The following is a 22,687-nucleotide window of genomic DNA, read 5'->3' on the forward strand; positions in this document are numbered from 1 at the left end:
AGCAAAAGAGACACCGATGTACAGATCAGTCTTATGGACTCTGTGGGAGAGGGAGAGGGTGGGGAGATTTGGGAGAATAGCATTGAAACATGTATAATATCATGTATGAAACGAGTCGCCAGTCCAGGTTCGATGCACGATACTGGATGCTTGGGGCTGGTGCACTGGGACGACCCAGAGAGAGGGTAGGGGAGGGAGGAGGGAGGAGGGTTCAGGATGGGGAACGCGGGTATACCTGTGGCAGATTCATTTCGATATTTGGCAAAACTAAAACAATATTGTAAAGTTTAAAAATAAAATAAAATAAAATAAAAAAAAGAAAATGTCTACTATATTAAGTGAAAAAAAAAAAAAAAAACAATGGACCCAAGCAAACAATAGGCAAAAGATGTGAACCGATATTCCACCAAGAACATTTATGAATGGCTAATAAAGTATGAAAAGATGCTCAACATCTTTAGTCAGTTCAGTTCAGTTCAGTTCAGTCGCTCAGTCGTGTCCAACTCTTTGCGACCCCATGAATTGCAGCACACCAGGCCTCCCTGTCTATCACCAACTCCTGGAGTTCACTCAAACTCACGTCTATGGAGTCGGTGATGCCATCCAGCCATCTCATCCTCTGTCGTCCCCTTCTCCTCCTGCCCCCAATCCCTCCCAGCATCAGAGTCTTTTCCAATGAGTCAACTCTTTGCATGAGGTGGCCAAAGTACTGGAGTTTCAGCTTTAGCGTCATTCCTTCCAAAGAAATCCCAGGACCAATCTCTTTTAGAATGGACTGGTTGGATCTCCTTGCAGTCCAAGGGACTCTCAAGAGTCTTCTCCAACACCACAGTTCAAAAGCATCAATTCTTCGGCGCTCAGCTTTCTTCACAGTCCAACTCTCACATCCATACATGACCACTGGACAAACCATAGCCTTGACTAGACCTTTGAACCTTTGAACCTTTGTTGGCAAAGTAATGTCTCTGCTTTTGAATATGCTATCTAGGTTGGTCATTACTGTCCTTCCAAGGAGTAAGTGTCTTTTAATTTCATGGCTGCAGTCACCATCTGCAGTGATTTTGGAGCCCCCAAAAAAATAAAGTCTGTCACTGTTTCCATTGTTTCCCCATCTATTTCCCATGAAGTGATGGGACCAGATGCCATGATCTTAGTTTTCTGAATGTTGAGCTTTAAGCCAACTTTTTAACTCTTTAGTCATTAAGTAAATGCAAATTGCAAATTAAATCCACAATGAGATACCAATTCACACCCATACCCACACAGCTCCCATCCTTCTTAGAACTGGTCATACAGTCAATTAGCAGTTTATCCTGTACACTTCTTTTCCCACCCAGACACTTGATCCCTAGATGTCCTCATGGCATAGATTATTTTTAACATTTAAAAATTTATTGACAACTATTGAGATAAATGTTTCAAAACTAGGATGAGAATTCACACTCATGACTTTCAGTTCCATGTTTGACCCTTTTGGAGGTTGAAAGATTCCTTGGAAGGTCATTTCCAATGTGTAATACTCTCTGCAATAAGCCAGCAGAAGGTCTTCCACCCCTATTGTGTTTTTCCACTGACTGAGAACTTGTTTTCTTCCATGCATTCAGAAAGAGAGGGTGCCCTTTGTCAGAGTCAGCCAGTATTTGACCAGCCTGAGATCAAGAGCTGGACCACAGATGTTGAGAACAGAAGAGCATCTGGAAAAAGACCAGGATCAACACTAAGGCCTTATCTCTAACCACTCACATCTAGAGGAGCTACCTGGTGTGAAGCGACTGCTGGGTTCTCCTATGTTAGTTGTTGGATGCTTTCCCACGCTGGTTCTTAACTTAACCCAGAGGTGATTTATCCAGAGTAGCCCTTTGTTTTCCCCCAGGTGTTGACTGGGGTGGGAGATGGGGAGCAGAGTCCATTTGTTACCTAAGCCCAGAGATAATCAGATCTTTGCTGTGAGTTTTCTAGCAAATGTTATCCAATTGCTTCTTATTGACCTAGTTGTAAGTTAAGACCTTGTCACTCATGGCCTGATCACAAGATGACTGTTTTCCCTGAAGTGCCATCTATCTCTGATCTTACCACCTGGTTCTTGAGCCTGACAAGTGTTTTAAGTATCAGAGCATGAATTTTCTTTCTTTCCTCTTAAATCTCATCTTGTTGGTTTGAGTTCAGTGACCCAATGTGTCAAGATCCATTTTACTCTTTATCTTTGCATTGATTTCCTAATTTGTATTCTCACCCTCAAAATTGGCAAACAGGAAATGCCACGTGGAACATGAATCTGCAAAATATTATAAAATAATCACTATAAGAGAACTAAAAATTTGACAGGCATTGTTGAGCTGTATTCACTTCCTCTCCCTTGAGGAAGCCAGAGATCAATGCTGTAGAGATCGAAGTAGCACAAAGTAAGTTCACTGGGCACAGTGGCATCGGAATGGTGGGTACAGGGCAGAGGGAGACGTGAATTCTGGCATGTGCTCACATGTGTGTACGTGGGTGTGCAAAGGGCAAAAAGCTGAGGCTTCTGTGAGACTTGGTGAGAAAGACAAAAGGAAGGAGGCCTAGGAGAGCAGCCCTAGTGCGTTTGGATGAGGACAAGGAACAGCGAACGCAAGATTCTCGGAGGTGTCTCGTCACGACTTCCACAGTGTTGATTTTGCTGTCTGTCTGCTCGGTTTCTCTATTTCGACGAGTAATGTTACTTGGAAATGCAGCTGCGCTTTTTCAGTTCCGTGCAGTGAGAGGGTGGGGGAGCCTCTGCAACTCCAAGGCCCCTTTGCAGACAGATCAGCTGAGGGACAAGGGGAAACAGGTGATATGGGCCAAACCCAAAGCAGTGGAGGGAGGAAGGGTGGGCAGCTTGGAGACAAGCTCAGACCCTTAGGCAGAGCCGCCCCTGTCGCACACAGGTGGGGTGTTTTCTCCTCCAAAGGGGAGGCAGCGGGATGGAACAGGAAGCAGGGGTCTCTGCACTCCTGACTGCAGGCTGCTGACAGTCACAGCGCCGAGCGGGTACCTCCAACACACGAGTCTTTATTCATTGTCATGTCTGTGCTCTACTACGCTGGTATATTAGGTTAGAATAACACCAAAAGAAGACCAAAGTATGATATAAAAATAAATATAAAGAGCAGTTCTGTTTTCTCCCCATGCCCCGGTGGAAGGTCTTATACTCCCTTGCCCACGTCTACCCCTCCAGGCATCTGCCTTTTTTTTAATGGGGAATTATGCGGCATGTGATTTATGTCTCAGTACAGCTGTTAGGTGAAAGAAAGGTAGAACACCAGCTGGCAGGAGATGGGGACATCTGGGAAGGCTTTATAACTCTAAGATGAGGTTCAAGGAAGAATTTGTCAGCTTGTGTGTGGGGTGGAGTGAAGGCTGTGCCAGGGCAGCTGATGCAAAGACCTGGAAGTGAGAGGGGGCTTTCCTCGATTCAGGAACTGAGAGTAGCCCACAGAGACAGGCGCAGGATGGGGCGGGGCGGGCGAGGAGGGCCCAGACCCCCAGAAGCCTTGTAAGTCAACCGAAGCTTAGCGAATGAGTGTTCAACCCGAGAGTGACGCGCCCACGTTTGCATCTTAGAACCATCATCCTGGCTGCAGAAAGTATGGAAAAGGATAAGACAGGGACTCTCTTATCAGGAGGAGGTTGTCCTCAAGGCTTGAAATGGTGGGGACCCGGCACCGGGGAGGGGCACTGAGGACAGAGCCAAGTGGGCAGAGTGCGAGGGCAGGCCCCCAGGTGTCTGTCTTGAGCAGTTCACTCAAGGGCATTGCCACTTGCTGAGATTGTGAGCCCAACCTGGGCAGGGAGCCTGCTGATGAATTGAGTTCTAGGGTTACCACATGTGGCTACAAGACGCTCAGTGGGTACCTGGAGGCAGTGCTGCCAGAGATCGCCTAAATGCAGGCATTTAATAACTAAAAGATTTCAAACAAAACTCCAGCTTTCTGGCTTCTCTGCGAAACCTGACACTGGGAACTCTGGCCACTGTGGGTTTGTATTCACTCTTGTGCACAGCTCAGCAAACTAGTCTGAACTGGCGCCACACCCAGCCCTGGGCCTGTGTGACCCTAGACATAAGATTTCTTCGTTTTACATTTTTAGAAGGTTGTTCAGTTCAGTTCAGGTGCTCAGTCGTGTCCAACTCTTTGTGACCCCATGGACTGAACCACGCCAGGCTTCCCTGTCCATCACCAACTCCCGGACCTTGCTCAAACTCGTGTCCATCCAGTCGGTGATGCCATCCAACCATCTCATCCTCTATCGTCCCCTTCTCCTCCTGCCTTCGATCATTCCCAGCATCAGGGTCTTTTCCAAGGAGTCAGTTCTTTGTATCAGGTGGCCAAAGTATTGGAGTTTCAGCTTCAACATCAGTCCTTCCAATGAATATTCAGGACTGAAGAATGTATGGCAAAGATCTTGGCCCACAGAGTCTACAGTATTTGCTCTCTGGCCCTTAAAAAAATGTTTTTTGCCGACCCTGCTCCTGGCAGGTGTCTGCTGGAGCTGAGTTGCTGCTGCCACCTTTCCACGGGTGCAAGGCCCCTGGTTGCTTCACTCCCCAGGCCCTGCTCTTGCTCAGCCCGACTCACTCGTGTACAGTTTCTCCTTGGCTCCCCGCCAGGTCTTGGGGTCCTGAGAATGTGTGACAAGAGGAAAGGGCAAGAAACCAAGGTAAGGACAACCTTTAAGAGACAAGCAAAGAAAAGGCTGAAAGGAACAGAGAGGTAGGAGAGAAGCTAAGATAGGGATGTTTTCCAGGTCAGGAAATAGAGCTTTTCAAGAAATATGTGTGGTCAGGTTCTCTGGTGCAGCTGAGCAGCCTGGCAGGGGGAAGCCTTTAGAACCCCCAGTAGATTTAACAAGTGACAGCGAGGTGATGAGCTTTAGGGGAGTGGGGAGTGCAGATGCCAGATTTGAGTGGTTGAGGAGCAGCTGGCTTCCAGGTCAGCTATGGAGGGAGGGAGAGACTGGGCAGCCACTGGCAGGACTTTATCAAGACTTGATCAAATGGGAAAGGCTTGAGCTACAGAGAGGGAGAGATGGAAGGTGGGGGCAAAGCTGATGGAGTCATGTCTGCGGAGGGAGTCAGGATTTGCCTTGGCCAAGCGTCCCTTGGGAACAGGGCCCAGGGACGTGAAAGTGCAGGTGGAGAGGGAGATTTTCTAGCAGGAAGTTTGTGCTTTGTCCTATTGGCTTCTGTTTTCTTGCTGAAAAAGTGGTGGGTCACCTGCCGATTGTGGGGGTTGGGAGAAGGTAACAGAATTCTAGAGTGAGAGGGTCTGAGCTACACACGGCACAGAATAGGGAAACTTGACAGTGTTGCTGGGTAGCTCAGGAGCCTGTGAGTCACAGAGGCATGACCATCTTCCCCTCCCTGCTCTCAGGGACCCTGTAGGTGTCAACTGATGGCCCCAGTCACAGGACTAGGCAGATGCAAGCGCGTCAGTCCACACACTCCAGCCAGGACTTCCAGTGGCACAGGAAGAGTTCTAGTTACAATTTAAAAAACAGAAGAAAAGAAAAGCAGAAGGAGCTCTTTCATAAAACTTTGGTTTAAAACCAATACATTTCAACATGAATTACGATTTAGCATCTGCAGAGTATCTCATCGTTTTAATGAGCAGTCACATTGAATTCCACTCACGCGAACTGCACAGCAGTGACAGCGTGCCGAGCAGGGAAGGGCCAAGGGAGGTGCGCTTCATTTTCACAAGAAAAAGGAGCGAAGTTCACATAATGTGTAAATGCCACGTCCAGGAATGTTAGGCTTTGGATAAGCCTAAGAGACATTACTTTGCCAACAAAGGTCCGTCTAGTCAAGGCTATGGTTTTTCCTGTGGTCATGTATGGATGTGAGAGTTGGACTGTGAAGAAGTCTGAGCGCCGAAGAATTGATGCTTTTGAACTGTGGTGTTGGAGAAGACTCTTGAGAGTCCCTTGGACTGCAAGGAGATCCAACCAGTCCATTCTGAAGGAGATCAGCCCTGGGATTTCTTTGGAAGGAATGATGCTAAAGCCTAAACTCCAGTACTTTGGCCACCTCATGTGAAGAGCTGACTCATTGGAAAAGACCCTGATGCTGGGAGGGATTGGGGGCAGGAGGAGAAGGGGACAACAGAGGATGAGATGGCTGGATGGCATCACTGACTCAACGGACGTGAGTCTGGGTGAACTCCAGGAGTTGGTGATGGACAGGGAGGCCTGGCATGCTGCGATTCATGGGGTCACAAAGAGTCGGACATGACTGAGCGACTGAACTGAACTGAACTGAACTTATCCACAGGTACAACTACAACCAGAATTCTGAACTCATCCCGTGACGAAGGGAAAGGCACTGGGGCCCATTTAGTTAAGCTTGAGTTCAAATTCCAGCTCAGTTTTCTTAGCCTTGTGACCGTGGACAATGCTTCACCTCCTCTCAGTGTTGTTTCCTCATCGGGGAGGCGGGGTATTGACCACAGTCTTGACAACAGAGGGTGTAGAGCCTCAGTGGGGTCTCAGAGGGAGAGCCCCACGGAGCAAGCACAGGGCACAGGGGAGTCCGTCAATAAGGGCTCAGGTTTCTAATTGTCACAGTAATGTGTCTTCCTGCACAGAAAGAAGATTTCAGAAGACCTGGCCCTCAGCCTTGTTTCAACTGCCAGCTTTGTGACCTGAGCAGGTCACTTTTCTTACTGGGGACGTGACCTCATTGATTAGGCTTCTGTACATTTCCTGCCTCATTCACTTGACCAGCTTAGATTATGTGCTGTCATTTGCTGCATTAAAAGAAAAACCTAAAATTTCATGGCTTAACAATAACAAAATTGTTTACTCTCTGTTAGGGTTCTGCGAGTGACCGAGCGGTTCTTCTGCTTCGTGTGGCATTGACCAGGGTGCTGGGATGGCTAGAAGTTCCAAACTGGTCTCTCCATCACCCAGCGGGCAAGCTGGTGCTGGCCGTTTATCAGAGTTCAGTTTTCCATGAGGCCTTCTCTGTGTGGCTGCACTGGGCATCTCACTGCAGGACACTGGATTTCAAGAGGCAGTAAGCAGCAACCGAGAGTGAACGTGCAAGAGGAAGAAAGCAGGAGCTGCCAGGCCTGAAGACCTGAGCCAGGAGAGTTCCAGAACGTTAGGTCAAAGTAGTCACAGGCCAGCCTCAGTACGAGAGGAAGGAAATGCAGTCCACCCACGCACCAAGTTCCAAAGACAGAACTGACATGACCTCTTTGGAGATTACCCAGCCCCCAGGTAGAAACACTTTTCTTCACCAGTTGATAGTTCAGGAAGATATAGCTTTCTTCTCTGAGGCCCCACCCTTCTCAAATTGTGGAAGAACCTTGGGGACTTAAAGAGCCTTAGTCCTTCTTCCAAACGCAGGCCGGGAGAGAACTTGAATGGGGCTATGGTGCAAACTGTGTTAGCACACCTGTCACTGTCGAAGCCCGAACGGGCTCAGCCTCAAGGACACTTGCCTGTTCAGGAAGTGATGTCCTCACTGCTCTGGCTCCATCCGGACCCCTTACAGGTGTCACACACTGACCCCCAACACTGTCGCTCCTTCAGCTCACACGTGCTCAGCCATCGTTCACAAGGTGTGACACCATGCCTGTCCAGGGCTGCTAGTCTAAGCTGCCAGCTATTCCAGAATCACTGCTACGCATGCACGCACACATGCACGCACACACACACACACACACCTCAAAGCCTTGGGCCCTGGAATCAAGCTCAGACCCCTTTCCCCCCAGCGAGTTTACCTTGGCCCGTAGAGCCCTCATCCTTTCCGGTCCCCATTGACCCCTCAGCCAGGTTCACTCAGCTTTTAATGTGTGCAGTTCTTTCCCTCCCAAGGCTTTTGGCTCCTCGTGTGAAATGATTTTTCCCTCCCTAAAGCTCCAGGTCACAAGGAGACCCAGGAGGGGCAGCTTTCATCACGCTGCACAAAGCACATGGATGTGGCACTCTCTTCACAAAGCATTTCTGTTCTCCTTGTTGCCATTAAGTTTAATCAACTAAACGGGACATTCAGGAAATACTGCTCCCAGGTGACCTTCAGTCCAGAAGCCTCTGGTCAAAAATTAATGATATAGGGAGTTTACTCTGTAAACCCTGTGAGAATCTTAGCAGAAGCTGGTCCTTGCCAGAGGGGAGGGAGTGAGGGCTTGGGCAAAATAGGTGGAAGGGATTAAGAGGTACAGACTTGCAGTTATAAAGCAAATGCTGCTGCTGCTGCTGAGTTGCTTCACTCATGTCCGACTCTGTGTGACCCCATAGACGGCAGTCCACCAGGCTCCTCCGTCCCTGGGATTCTCCAGGCAAGAATACTGGAGTGGGGTGCCATTTCCTTCTCCATTGCATGCATGCATGCTAAATTGCTGCAGTCGTGCCCGACTCTATGCGACCCCATGGACAGCAGCCTACCAGGCTCCTCTGTCCACAGAACTCCCCAGGCAAGAATACTGGAGTGGGTTGCCATTTCCTTCTCCAAGGGATCTTCCCAACCCAGGAATCAAACCTGGGTCTCCTGCATTGCAGGCAGATTCTTTACCAACTGAGCTACAAGGGAAGCTCAAAGGTCGATAATTGTTATTAATAATACTTGAAGAACACATTTAAGTCAGTCTTTTGCAAAGAATGATTCTAAAGAAAGCAAAAAACCCAACTTTGGTTCAGTTGCTCCCTTCACAAAGTTGAGTTTATTCTCACCCTGAATTTAGATTCCAGCCCTAAGCAGAATCCAACCCTGACCTCTGCCTTTGCTTCTTTGTAAGTTTTAAATTTGATATAATTTCAAATTTATACACAGACATTTCAAAAATGGATCAAAGGACCCAAGTTCAGAGAACATTTTATCCATATTTGCCAGTTGTTAGTATTTGCCACCTTTTGTATTATTGTTCCCCTCTTCCTCTGTATTTAATACATATGTTGTTTTTCCGGGTAAAAAAAAAAATTTTGAGAGTAAGTTGCAGACACCATGTTCCTGAAGACCTCCTAAGTACTTCAGTGCGTATTTTCTAGGAACAGGGACATTCTCCTATGTAGCCACGGATCAGTGATCAAAGTCAGGAAATGTAACATTCATCCAGTGCTGTTTTCCAGTCCACAGTCCATATTCAAGTGTTGCCAGCTGCCCGGTGAGCTATGTCTCCCTGTAATTCAGATCCAGTCTGGGTTCTTGCTTTGTGTTAAGTTGCCAAGTCTCCCCAGCTGCCCTTCATCTGGAAGAGCCCTCAGCCTTTCTTAGCCCATGTCTCCTCTTCAGGCAGGTGCATTTCTGTGCAAGGATTAGGAGTGTGGAACCCTTTACCTCTTCACAGTCGGGCCTGCCGCTTCCCCTCTTTGCCCCCTAGTCCTTCTTGGAACTGCATTTCTTCTGTAGATTAGGAAGCCTCACTGAGCAGCCTTGCCTCGGGACAGAGAAGAGACAGAATGCTGGGGTAAGCATCTCTATTGTTTCTTGTGACTTCTCTCCAGTCTGGAAAAAGTGATTCTGATAACTCCAGGCTTATTCCCTTTTTGTTTTAACCATGTTCTGTTGTAAAAACAGTGTGCTGGTCATAACAAAGGAAATTTACTGAAGCAGAAAGAGAACGGAATCCTGCTTTAAGAACCTGCTTATTCTTACATGTACAGTCTACTACTGTATTTTATATAGTTGAAGTCATTGGGCTCTTTTTTTTTTGTCATCTGCTTTTTCACATTTTTAAAAAAATGTAAATTGTTCTCAACCACTCTCCTCCACCTAGGCCATTCAGGCCAAGGTTCAGACAGGATCTAAGATAGTTTGTGAGGCCCCTGCCTGGCCTCATCATCCCTAGTATGCACCCCAGGCCAGGCCCTCGGAGGCCCCTGAACCCCCAGGCCCTTTCACTGCACTGTCCTTCAATCTCAGTGTTGATGCTGACCCATGGTTCCCACCAGGTAAAGGTCCCTGTGATCTTGGGTGGCCTCAGCCTGCAGGGTCTTGAAGCAGGGTTTGAGATTCCCTGGCCAGACATTGAAGTCCGGCCACAAAAGTGAGCGTGCTACATCCTGGCCACTGAACCACCAGGGACAGCAGCCACCGATGGCGCCCTGGCCCATCAGCAGGGTAGGAATGAATGTCCACATAGAGATGGGAAGTAGTGGAACGAGTGAGGTGTTTATTCAGAGGAAAAGGAGTCCGTGTGGATAGGCACACCGGTGGGCTCAGAGAGGGAGCCACACCCTCGTGGTAGGGTGAATCACTCATATGCAGCATTTCTTCTGGGTTTCCTTTGGCCAGTCATCTTGTTCTGCCTGGCTTTGAGTCCATATTTGGTTTATCTCAGGTTCCTTCCATGTGGGCACACATACACACCCCTTAGCCAAGATTGATTCTACCAAAGAGGCCTATGGAGTGACACCCCTCCCTTTTGACCTTCAAGGAGCATTTCTGTGCATGTGTAGATGGTAAGATCTTGACTTTGAGAATGTGTAATACATGGTCTGTTTATCTCTTACTTGGGCAAATCTCAGCTTCTGTCTGGTTCCTATATTTTGGAGTATCTGTCCACAGGGGGCAAGCTCCAGCTGCTGAGCCTGGGGCTGGTCTCTCTCTTGCCTCCCCTGGAGGCAGCCTCAGCATCACTTCCTTGTTGCAGGTGCTCCTGACGCTGATCTTGCCACCCCAGCCCTCCCTGCAGCCCAAGACAGTCACTCGCTGCCTGTCCCAAACAGCAGTTAGCGGTTATTGTTCTGTTTTGAACATGTGCTCTGTGAGTTTCCTGTGGGCAGCACCTGCTCCCTGTATTTCCGTGTTCCCCAGTACCAAGCACAGCACACAGTCTGGGAGCGAACCCTGCAGATGTGAGCATCAGTAGCAGTATCCTTCTTTCACCCTGATTTTGCTCTAACCAACACTTGTGTCCACTGAAAAGAAAGGCAAAACCTAAAATTTGAGAATGCTGTTTTATTCAGGGAATTTCTGTGGACTTAAGCCTGGAAGACAGATAGCTCTGAGGGACGATTCCAAAGAAGTAAGGGGGAGCCCAGGATATATAGGAGTTTTGCAACAAAAACCAGGTAGTCAGAACATCAAAAGAAAGTGAAGAGGAACTAAAAAGCCTCTTGAGGAAAGTGAAAGTGGAGAGTGAAAAAGTTGGCTTAAAGCTCAACATTCAGAAAACGAAGATCATGGCATCTGGTCCCATCACTTCATGAAACAGATGGGGAAACAGGGGAAACAGTGTCAGACTTTATGTTTTTGGGCTCCAAAATCACTGCAGATGGTGATTGCAGCCATGAAATTAAAAGACGCTTACTCCTTGGAAGGAAAGTTATGACCAACCTAGATAGCATATTCAAAAGCAGAGACATTACTCTGCCAACAAAGGTTCATCTAGTCAAGGCTATGGTTTTTCCTGTGGTCATGTATGGATGTGAGAGTTGGACTGTGAAGAAGGCTAAGTGCTGAAGAATTGATGCTTTTGAACTGTGGTGTTGGAGAAGACTCTTGAGACCTTGGACTGCAAGGAGATCCAACCAGTCCATTCTGAAGGAGATCAGCCCTGGGATTTCTTTGGAAGGAATGATGCTAAAGCTAAAACTCCAGTACTTTGGCCACCTCATGTGAAGAGTTGACTCATTGGAAAAGACCCTGATGCTGGGAAGGATTGGGGGCAGGAGGAGAAGGGGACGACAGAGGATGAGATGGCTGGATGGCATCACTGACTCGATGGACGTGAGTCTGGGTGAACTCCAGGAGTTGGTGATGGACAGGGAGGCCTGGCGTGCTGCCATTCATGGGGTCGCACAGAGTTGGACACGACTGAGCGACTGAACTGGACTGAACTGAAGGAAAAACCGGACATCTCCAGTTAATGAATTTAGCACTTTTCTGTGTACGGGAGGAGGCCAAGAGTCTAGACCCACTGAAATCATTCCTTTGATATGCACCTTAGACATCTAGGGCGAGTATCTGACTTTCCTCCATCCTGAATCCCCTCCGGGTGCACAGCTGGGGTGGCTGCAGTGGCTGCTGCAGCAGCATCCTTTGTTCCCTAATGGAATGGGTATATTTTTCATCCACCCTGGTAAAGACCCCTGTCTTTGGAGACTAATGGCATCTGCCTGGGCCTTCCCTCCCTCATTGTTCCCATTGTTCCTCATCCCCTTGCTTGTCAGCTCCTCCTCTCTGGGTTTGGAGTCTACTTTAAATCCGACCACGATTCTTTGCTTGACCAAACTTTAGTCAGCCTGCTGAATCTTCTCCTAGGCCTATCTCTGCACTTCCTTGTAAAATCCAGTTTTAGCTAGAACCCTGCTAAGTTGGTTTAGTAGGAACCTCCATCCTCCATACCTGATTGGATTCTTCATCTTCCACCAGCCCCAGGTGGTGTCTGATCACCCTGGCCTGCCTACAGAGTTTACCTCTGGCATTCCCGCTTAGTGATCTTCATCCACTGCTCCCTCACTCTCTGTTCCTTGGCTATACATTTCCATTTGCTCACTCTGCTATTTGAAGTTGAGCCCCCAATCCCTGCCCTACTGCAGAATTCATTCCAGTAGGCCCTACACTGGTTTGTACAGCCTCCTCTTAAATAAAGTGTGCCTACTGTGCTTTAACAAGTATCCTTGAATTATTTTTTTAAAAAACAAACCCCATCTCTCTTAGTGGCTAGCTGAGTGGTCTTGGGCAAGTGAACTTCTCCACCCTTGAGTTTCTTGACCTCAAATCCTTTGCCCTCCCCATCCCTCAGTCACCCACACTCTAAACATTGTCACCTCCAGGATCTGCTTTACAAGGAAATCGTTAACATCTCCCTCACTAACCACAGCTTCCTTTATTTCCTACTCTTCATGCCCTTGTTACCATTACTTCTACGTCCCTTCAACCCCATCAAGACCTCTGACACCTTGGACCTGCCATTTCCCTTGCTGTTTGACTTAATTATTGATCCAATCAGGGTGCATGGTTACTGCCTCTGTCCGTCTCTTGTCAATACATTCTCCACACTGTCCTCTGCCACCTCAGCCTGGAAGGCCCCAGCCCTGCTACTATTTAGCAGTTCCACCTCTGTTTTTATGCCCAACTGCCCAGAGAAATTCACCCACATCTGAGGACTTCACAAGTTCATGGGTAGTCATTTCAGCCAGACCCTCAGCACCCAAGAGAGCTGTATCAATAATTAGACACCATGTGGACAAATCTTAGCTGTACTATTTCAGGCCTGGAAATGTTTGTCTCTTCATCTCTGTAAGGCTTGGTTTCCTCATCAGTAATTGGGAATCCCAAAAGTGTGTGCCTGTCATAAGGTTTTGAAAGGGTCGGAGCCTGGCAAATAGCATACCCTCAGTAATTGTTAGCATAACCAATTGCTGTTGCTGTTGATGGCTGCTGTTTACACATGAACACGAGGAGACTCTTCCAGAGTTCCCCATGGCTATTCCAAGCCTTCATTCTCCACCAGCCCATCACCCTACACTTCCATCATCACCTACCACCCACCCTTTCCTTCCTGAAGGAGACAGAAACCACTGGAACAGTCATTCTGCCTCGTTAGCATTTACGTGTACCCTTGACCCATTCTTACCTCCATTTTCAGGATCTACACTTCCCTTGCCCAAGGCTAGTCCTCCCAACCTCCAAAAATGCACAACTTTTCTCAGGACTTAAAGAAACTCAGGCTCTTTCTGTCTCAGCACAGAAGGAATTCGTGAGAGACAAAGTGCTAAGTAAGAGGTAGATTTATTGAGAGACACATCTTCCATAGGTACAATGCAGTTTGTCTCACAAAACTGAGAGTGGCCCTGAAGTATGAGGTGGTTGGTGTTTATGGACTCAGTAATTTCATAGGTTAAAGAGTGAAAGGATTCTTTCATCTATTCAGGGAAAGGTAGGGGTTTTCCAGGAACTGGCCCACTTTTTGACCTTTTATGGTTGGCCTGGGCACTGTCATGGTGCCTGTGGCTTTGTCTTTGAGCTTAAGGTAATACATGACAATGAGCACGTAATGAGGCTCAAGGTCTACCAGAAGTCAAATCTTCCACCATCTTGGACCTAGTCAGTTTGAACCAGTTTTTGTTGTCTCCAATTTTCCTCACCAGCTGTGTCAGTCTTTAAGGGCGTGTACTGCCTGCTTCCCTCCTGTCTCAGAGAGAAGGCGGCAGACTGACCAGGCGCCCCAGGACCAAGAAGCAACACAGCGGTGAGCTCCCTGGGTTCTCTTTTGGCCTCACGTATGCCGACATAGGAGCTGAAGAGGCCGGCAAACAGGAGACACCGGCAGGCAAGGAGGGAGAGAGCTCCCACCAGACCCTGTGCTCCTCAGCTTTCCTGCTGGGGTGGCATCAGCGGATGCCCAGGAGGAAGGGGGGCTTTCATCTCCACTGGGCTGTAATGAGATCCCCTCTCCTTAGAAGTCAGAGGGGACCATGTGGGGAGCCTTTACTTCCACCTCTTCTGACAGGAACCAGCTGCCCTCACCCATCCTGACAAAGGAGGGTTCTTGGGGAGTCAGGGCTTTCACCATTGTAAGGGGTAAAAAGGCCATCGCCCCATCCACCTTGTAGTCAGTGGAAGCTACTTGGAGGCAATAATGAGACACTCCTACCCTTTCTTGGCCAGGGGGTACCAGTGAAAGTCCTGGAGGCAGCTGGGACCCCCACCTCTGCAGGCAGAAATGAGTCTGCCCACCCTGGGTGTAGCCTGACAGGAACCGGGTGGTATCCTCCCTCCTCCTGCCAGAGCCAGTTCAAACAGAAAGTTTAAATAAATTCCAAAGTTTTGTAACAGATTGCCCCAAACTTCCAGGTTTTTAAGATTGTCTTTAACCATTTTAAGTGTGCAGGTCAGTGACATGAAGTACAATCACATTTTTGTGCTACCAGCATCACCATCCATCTCCAGAACTGTTTCATCTTCCCCAGCTGAAACACCATACCAATTAGAAATAAAACATTAAAATGTCTCCATTATCAGGACTTACCTGGTGGTCTAATGGTTAGGACTCTACACTTCCACTGCAGGGGGCACAGGGATTTCAGTTCCTCTGGAAGGGGAACTAAGATCCCGCAAACCATGCAGCCAAAAACCAATAAACCCCAAAGTCCCCATTATCAGTCTCTGATGACCACTACTTTAACTTTCTGTCTTTGAAGTTGCCTATGAATTCTAGGTGCCTTTTACAAGTAGAATCATACAGCATTTGTCCCTTTCTCTCTGTCTTGTTAAACTTAGCATCTTCAAGATTCATCCTTGTCGTGGCATGTGTCAGAATTTCATTCCTTTTAAAAGCTGTTCCACTGTGTGTATATACCATATTTTATCCATCCATCTGTTGATAGACATTTAGGTTGTTTTTACCTTGTATTGTGAGTAATGCTGTTATGAACACTGGTGTTCAAATATCTGAGTCTGAGCCCCTGCTTTCAGTTCTTTTGAATATATACCCAGAAGAAGAATTGTTCGGTCATTTGGAAATTCTATTCTTAACTTTTCCGAGCAACTGCCTTACTTTTTCCACAGCAGCTGCACCAAATTACATTCCCACTAGCAGTGCACAAGGGTTCCAGTTTCTTCGTATCCTCTAAAACACTTGTTAGTCTCTGGTATTTTGATAACAGCTGTACTAACGGGTGTGAGGTGGCATCTCAGTGTAGGTTTGATTTGTAATTCCTAATGATTAGTGACAGTGAGCATATTTTCATGTGCTTATGGGCCATTTGTATATCTTCTTTGCAGAAATGTCTGTTCAGATCCTTTGCCCATGATTGGGTTGTTGTCATCATTAAATCTTACAAATTCTATGTATATTGTAGATATTAATCCCTTATCAGATATATGAGTTGCAAATATTTTCTCCCACTCTGTGGGTTGCTTTTTCACTTTGTTGATAATATCCTTTGATGAACAAAAGTTTTAAATTCTGAGGAAATGCAGTTTGCCATATTTAGGAAATGGTTGCCGAATCCATTGTTATGAACATTTCCCTATGTTTCCTCTCAGAGTCTGTGAGCCATTTTGAGTTAATTTTTTTAATGTAGTGTAAAAAGTAAAGGTCCAATTTCACTCTTCTGCAGGTGGATATCTAATTTTCCAAACACAATTTACTGAGAAGACTGTCCTATCCTCCACTGAATGTTGTTTTAATTTTCTAGGCTGTCGTAACAAAATACCACAGATTGGGTGACTTAAGCAACAGAAATTTATTTCCTCACAGTTCTGGAGGCTGGAAGTCCAAGAACCCAAGTTTCCTCTGAAGTCTGTCTTCTTGGCTTGCCGATGGCTGCCCTCTTATTATCTCTTCACAAGATCATTCTTCTGTGACCCCTGCCCCTGCCCCTGCCCCCACCATATATCTTCCTCCTTATAAGCATCAATCATATTGAATTAAGGTTCCACTCTAAAGGCCTCATTTTAACTTAATCACCTCTTTAAAGACTTTCTGTCCAAATACGGTTACCTTATTTTCGAGCACATCGCTGGCAAGGCATCGCGCCTGGCGCATTACAACAAGCGCTTGACTATCACATCCAGGGAGATCCAGACTGCAGTGCGCTTGCTGCTACCTGGGGAGCTGGCCAAGCATGCCGTGTCCAACGGCACTAAGGCTGTCACCAAGTATACCAGCTCAAAGTAAATATAATATGCCTAGCTGCTGTTAACAGAGAAGGCAATGGCACCCCACTCCAGTACTCTTGCCTGGAAAATCCCATGGACGGAGGGGCTGGCGAGCTGTAGTCCATGGGGTCGCTAAGAGTCAGACACGACTGAGCATCTTCACTTTGACTATGAAGTACTAGGGTTCCAACTAGGGTTGGAACTTCAACACATGCATTTGTTAGGACACAGTTCAATCCATAACAAAGGGTCTTGGCTCTCTTGTTAAAAATCATTTGTGAGAGTTTAATTCTAGGTTCTCTGTTCTGTTCAGTTGATCTGTGTGTTTGTCTTTATTCTATTACCATACTGTTTTGATTATTGTAGCTTCGTATGTAGTAAGTTATGAAATCAGGAAGTGTGAGACTTTTTAGTTCTTCTTCAAAATTATTTTGGTTATTCAAGTTTCCTTGAGATTCCACATATATTTTATTGTGGATTTTTCTATTTCTGAAAAGAAATGTCATTGGGATTTTGAATTTGTAGGTCACTTTGGGTAGTATTGACATCTTAACAATATTAACTTTCAATATATGAACACAGGATATTCTTCCATTTATTGGTGTCTTCTTTAATTTCTTTTAGCAATGGTAGTCTTCAGTTCACAAGCTTTTCATCTCCATGGACGTGTTTTACTCTTTTTGATGCTGTCATACATGTAGCTGCGTTCTTAATTTCCTTTTCAGGTTGTTCAGTTGTTACTGTATAGATGTGCAACTAATTTGAGGGTGTTGATTTTATATTCTGCAACTCTGCTAAATTCATTTACTAGTTCTAACCGTTTATGTGTGTGTGAGAGAGAGAGAATTTTCTATATATAAGATCATGTCATCTATTCAAGTGAAAGCCACTCAGTCGTGTCCAGCTTTTTGTGACCCCATGAACTATACATCCATGGAATTCTTCAGGCCAGGATACTCGAGTGGGTAGCAGTTCCCTTCTCCAAGAGATCTTCCCAACCCAGGGATCAAACCCTGGTCTCTGGCATTGCAGGTGGATTCTTTACCAGTTGAACCACCAGGGAAGCCCAAGAATACTAGAGTGGGTAGCCTATCCCTTCTTCAGTGGATCTTCCCAACCAGGAATCAAACTGGGGTCTCCTACATTACAGACAGATTCTTTACCAGCTGAGCTACCAGGGAACAGCCCATGTCATCTGTGAACAGAGATAATTTTACTTCTTACTTTCCAATTTAAAAAAGTGCATCCAAATTGGAAAGTAAGAAGTAAAAAAAATTTTTAAATGTCATCTGTGAACAGAGATAATTTTATTTCTTACTTTCCAATTTGCATGTACTTTTTTTTTGTTTCCCCTTGATGGCTTCCCTGGTGGCTTGGACAGTAAAGCATCTGCCTGCAATGGGGGAGACCCGGCTTCAATCCCTGGGTCAGGAAGATTCCCCTGAAGGAGGAAATGGCAGTCCACTCCAGCACTCTTGCCTGGAAAATCCCATGGACGGAGGAGCCTGGTAGGCTACAGTCCATGGGGTCGCAAAGAGTCGGACACGACTTCACTTTTCACTTTTTTTCCTTAGCTGTCTAAAACTGCCAATTCTAATGTTAAGTAGAAATGGCAGAAGTGGACATCTTTTTCTTATTTCTAATCTTAGAGGAAAAGCGTTATTTTTTTCACCATTGAGTATGATGTTAGCTGTGGGTTTTTTATATGTGGCCTTTATTTTGTTAAGACACATGCCTTCTATTCCTAACTTGTCAAGTGTTTTTATCATGAAAAGATGTTAAAGAGTGTTGAATTTTGTCAAAAGCTTTTTCTCCATTAACTGAGATGATCATGTGGGTGTTTTCCTTCATTCTGTTAATGTGACATATTATATTGATTCAGCTTCATATGTTGAGCCATAATTGCATTCCAAGAACAAATCTCACTTGGTCATGGTGTATAATCCTTTTCAGTTCAATTCAGTTGCTCATTCATGTCCGACTCTTTGCGACCCCATGAACTGCAGCATGCCAGGCCTCCCTGTCCATCACCAACTCCCGGAGTTTACCCAAACTCATGTCCATTGAGTTGGTGATGCCATCTAACCATCTCATCCTCTGTCGTCCCCTTCTCCTCCTGCCCTCAATCTTTCCCAACATCAGGGTCTTTTCAAATGAGTCAGTTCTTCGCATCAGGTGGCCAAAGTATTGGAGTTTCAGCTTCAACGTCAGTCCTTCCAATGAACACTCAGGACTGATCTCCTTCAGAATGGACTGGTTGGATCTCCTTGCAGTCCAAGGGACTCTCAAGAGTCTTCTCCAACACCACAGTTCAAAAGCATCAATTCTTCGGCACTCAGCTTTCTTTATGGTCCAACTCTCATATCCATCCATGACTTCCAATCCTTTTAACATGCTGCTGATTTGGTTTACTAGTATTTTGTTGAGGGTTTTTGCATCAGTATTCATAAGGGATATTAGTCTGCAGTTTTCTTGTCTCTTCATCTGGCTTTGGTATAATGGATAATGCTGGCCTCATAGATATAAGAATTTAAGAAGGATAGGTACTAATTCTCCTTTAAATGTTTGGTAGGACTCACTAGTTAAGTCATCTGATCTAGGGCTCTTCTTTATCAATAATATTTTGATTACTGATTAAATCTCCTTTCTAGTTATAGGTCTGTTCAGATTTTCTGTTATTAGAAGCCATATGCAGATCTGGGGGGAGAACATTCTGGGCAGATAGAAGAGTAGGTGCAAAGGTCGAGGTGGAAGTGTGGTTGAAGAGGAGCAGAGAGACTCGTGACTGAAGCAGAGTGTTTGGGGTGGGGGAGGAGTAGGAGATGGGGTCAGAAACATGGCGAGACCAGATCAGATAGGGTCTTGTAAAGAATGAGACTTCATAGCAAGTTATGGGAAGCTTTCCATGACCAGGCCCCTTTCTCCTCCCCATCTCCCTTCCACCAGCTCTCCACCTTTTGCCCTGCACTGTGGATATCCTGTAATTACCTAGAACCTAGGCTGCTCCTCTCTTTGCCTGGCTAAGCCCTGCTTACTCCTCACCGACCACCCTGGACACCCATTCTTCTGAGAGGCTGTCCCTGACATCCCAAGCTACATGGAGCACATGTCCCTGGGCTTTGATGGTGCCCTGCAGCTGAGTTCTATAAGAGCTCTTATCTTCATGACTAGAAATTTTCTCTGTAGGCTGGTCATTTTTGGGTTCCCAGCCTGTGGCTAATAACAGACACTGATAGGATCAATCATCTGCACCCTCTGGTGCACCCTCCTGAGCACAGAGGCTGATGCCCCAGTGTGTTCTTTTGCTCTGAGTATCAGCTCAGTTGGAATCCTTCCTGGGTCCCAAACATCTGATTCTGACTCTTGGTTCACACCGTGTGTAGTGGGGCAGGGATGGCGACAGTGAACTGGGACAGTATCTTTGTCAAATAAATTTAAGAGGAGGAACTGAAACTACACAGTCTCATTATCACAGACTTTTCCTTCTTGCTATGTACTTCTTCCAATTTTTGTGTTCTCATCAGAGTGTGATCTTGTTCTGACTAAATGAATCAGCTGAGTTTGGATTATTCATCTTAGCAAAAGCATGGGAATGGAGCATGTGGTTGGATGGACCTGCTCATTGACAGATGGTGGAGGCTGGAAACTGACATAGCCTCTCTGGAGAGTATCTTTTGCTAACTGTACATTAGCTCTTAAAATGATTCTTACCTTTTCATCCAGGAACATTTCTAAATATGATCCTAAAGAACTAATCAGAGATATTTGTACAGGAATATTCAACACTGTACTAACATTCATACTGAAAAGTGGGAGACAGCCTAAGTGCCTAACAATATGTGCCTGGTTAATAAATTACAGTATACCCATATGACGAACTGTATGTGATCTTAAAAATTATTATGGAGAACTGAAATGACATAGGGAAATGTGATGCAGTGCAAAGTGAAAAAAGAATGGTATTTCACCTACCCCTCTGAAAAAAGATCAGAATACCTCACCTCATAACATTAAAAATGGTTATTGCTAAGTTGTGTTACTATTACTGAAGTTTTGAGTTTATTTTTGTTCTATTTCTCTAAATTTTCAATAGTCACTATGTGTTTTTAAATGACTTTAATATGTATTATGAAATATTTCAAGAATTCAAAAATACAGGAAGCAATGAGCAGATATATATTAGCTCTTTACCTCATACAGAAAAATAATTCCAGATTGAGTATGGTACATTAGTGTGAAAAGCAAATTGGAGACTTTGAGAAAAGAATTATAGAATTCCCTTTAGGATCTCAAGACCGAAAAGACTCTCTTCAGCAAGACGTGTTTTACTTTAAGATTTCTGCCTAACCAACCAGTCCCAGACCTAATGGCTTGAAACACGCATCTTTTGTTGTTGATGATTCTGTGGGTTGGCTGTTTAGGCCAGCCTTATCTGGACGTGCTTATGGTCCTTTCGGGGCTCACTCATGAACTATGGCCAGCTGCCAGTTAACTGGAAACGCAATTGGCTGGGGCCACCGGGTCTCGGGGCCATATGACCTCATCATCCAGGAGGCCAACTGGGGCTCATTCCATGGCAGCTGGCGGAATTGCAAGAGAGAGCCGCCCTCTGCGCTCACAACTGCCACAGCATCTCTTCCACTGCATTCCCTTGGCCAGAGCAAGCAGTGAGACTGACGAAGGATGGAGACAGAGTGCACCTCCTAACAGGAGGGGCTGCAGAGACACACTGCATAGAGGGAGAATAATTGGATCAAAAATAGTGTGGCCATTTATGCAGGCTGCCACAAGAAATAAAATGCACAAAGGAAATGCAAATCATAAAGGAAAAGGCTGATACACTTAAATACACTCAAACAAAAATCTTCTGTATAAAAACCGATACTTTGAGCATGTATTACTTTTATCATCACAGAGTAAAGACAGGTAGCTCAGGGTGCTGCAGCAGAACACGTTATCTTTTTTAAAGCGCTGAAGAGCTTTAAAAAAAATCTAGTATGTAAACAGCTCAGCTTTCAAAATGGGGAAAGTATTGGATCAGTAATTCCATTATCCTTGGATGCTTCCTACTCAAACAAGCATGTTAGAAGACTTAATAGTAAAGCCTACCTCCTGCATTTGAAAAGGAATTGCCCCCACAGCAATCATTATTCTGGGATATATATATTGTGTATAATAACGTGTGCCCTTGAAATTGTGTTTCTTCACCTTAATTCTTCTCACTCCAAAAGGATCCTCAAAGCAATCACCAGAATCTTGAGAGGAAGTCCTTTTTTTTTTTTTTTTAGAGAGAAGTGAAGAAATCGATACGTTCTGTCTTCATGAGAAAGTGAGAAGGAGCTGAGGTCAAGAACAGACTTAGGGGGTGACAGGTTTTTTTTTTTTTCCCCTGAATCTGTCCTCAAGAATGCATCCTCATCCTTGCGTATGACTTGGCATGTAACCAAAACACAGACCTCTCCCCATGGCCTCCTCCAAGGCCACATATGAATGACTTGGGGTCAGACCATGTAATGAGTTATCCTAGAGGCTTACGGCCCTGAACAGGGTGAAAAGAGGGGGCTAGGATTTCTTAAGGATGTTAACACAAGTGCACCTCCGCGAGCAGCAAGAAGCTGTGTCAAAATGGCTCGAAGGAAAACCAAGCAGCCCTGGTTTCTCTCTGGATTATGCCCCCAGAGGAAAGGAGAGAAAGAGAACAACAGCGAGAGGAGAAGAGGGTCCCAGAATCTTCCAGATGCCTGTGTCACCTGCCCTCCATTCTCATTTACTCACCGCACCAGCCAACATCCTGGAAAGAGCCAGGTTTGGGCTCAGAGATCTTTACATAAAGAACGTCTTGGAGAGCAAAGTCAACAGCTGAGAGCTGGTGTGGTCTCCTCACCCAGCCAGGCAGAGGATCTTCCTGCCAAAGTGGAGGGTATCACAAAGCACACCTCCTTGTCACCCACTGGCCCAGCTCTCCAAGTGGGAGGGCAGGCTGGTGCCTCACTGATGTATGTCAGGGCTCCCTTGGCACAGGTGCCCTAGCACTGGTGATAAATCTGGCAGCATCTCAGCTTTGGACAGCCCTGGCCAGAAAGGCCTGGAAGCACTGTGTGGCAGGCCTGTAAG

The sequence above is a fragment of the Bos grunniens genome, chromosome 22 (genome assembly GCF_055505025.1).
Source record: "Bos grunniens cultivar Pamir isolate PY7600 chromosome 22, Bosgru_T2T1.0, whole genome shotgun sequence".
In the NCBI taxonomy this organism is placed as follows: Eukaryota; Metazoa; Chordata; class Mammalia; order Artiodactyla; family Bovidae; genus Bos; species Bos grunniens.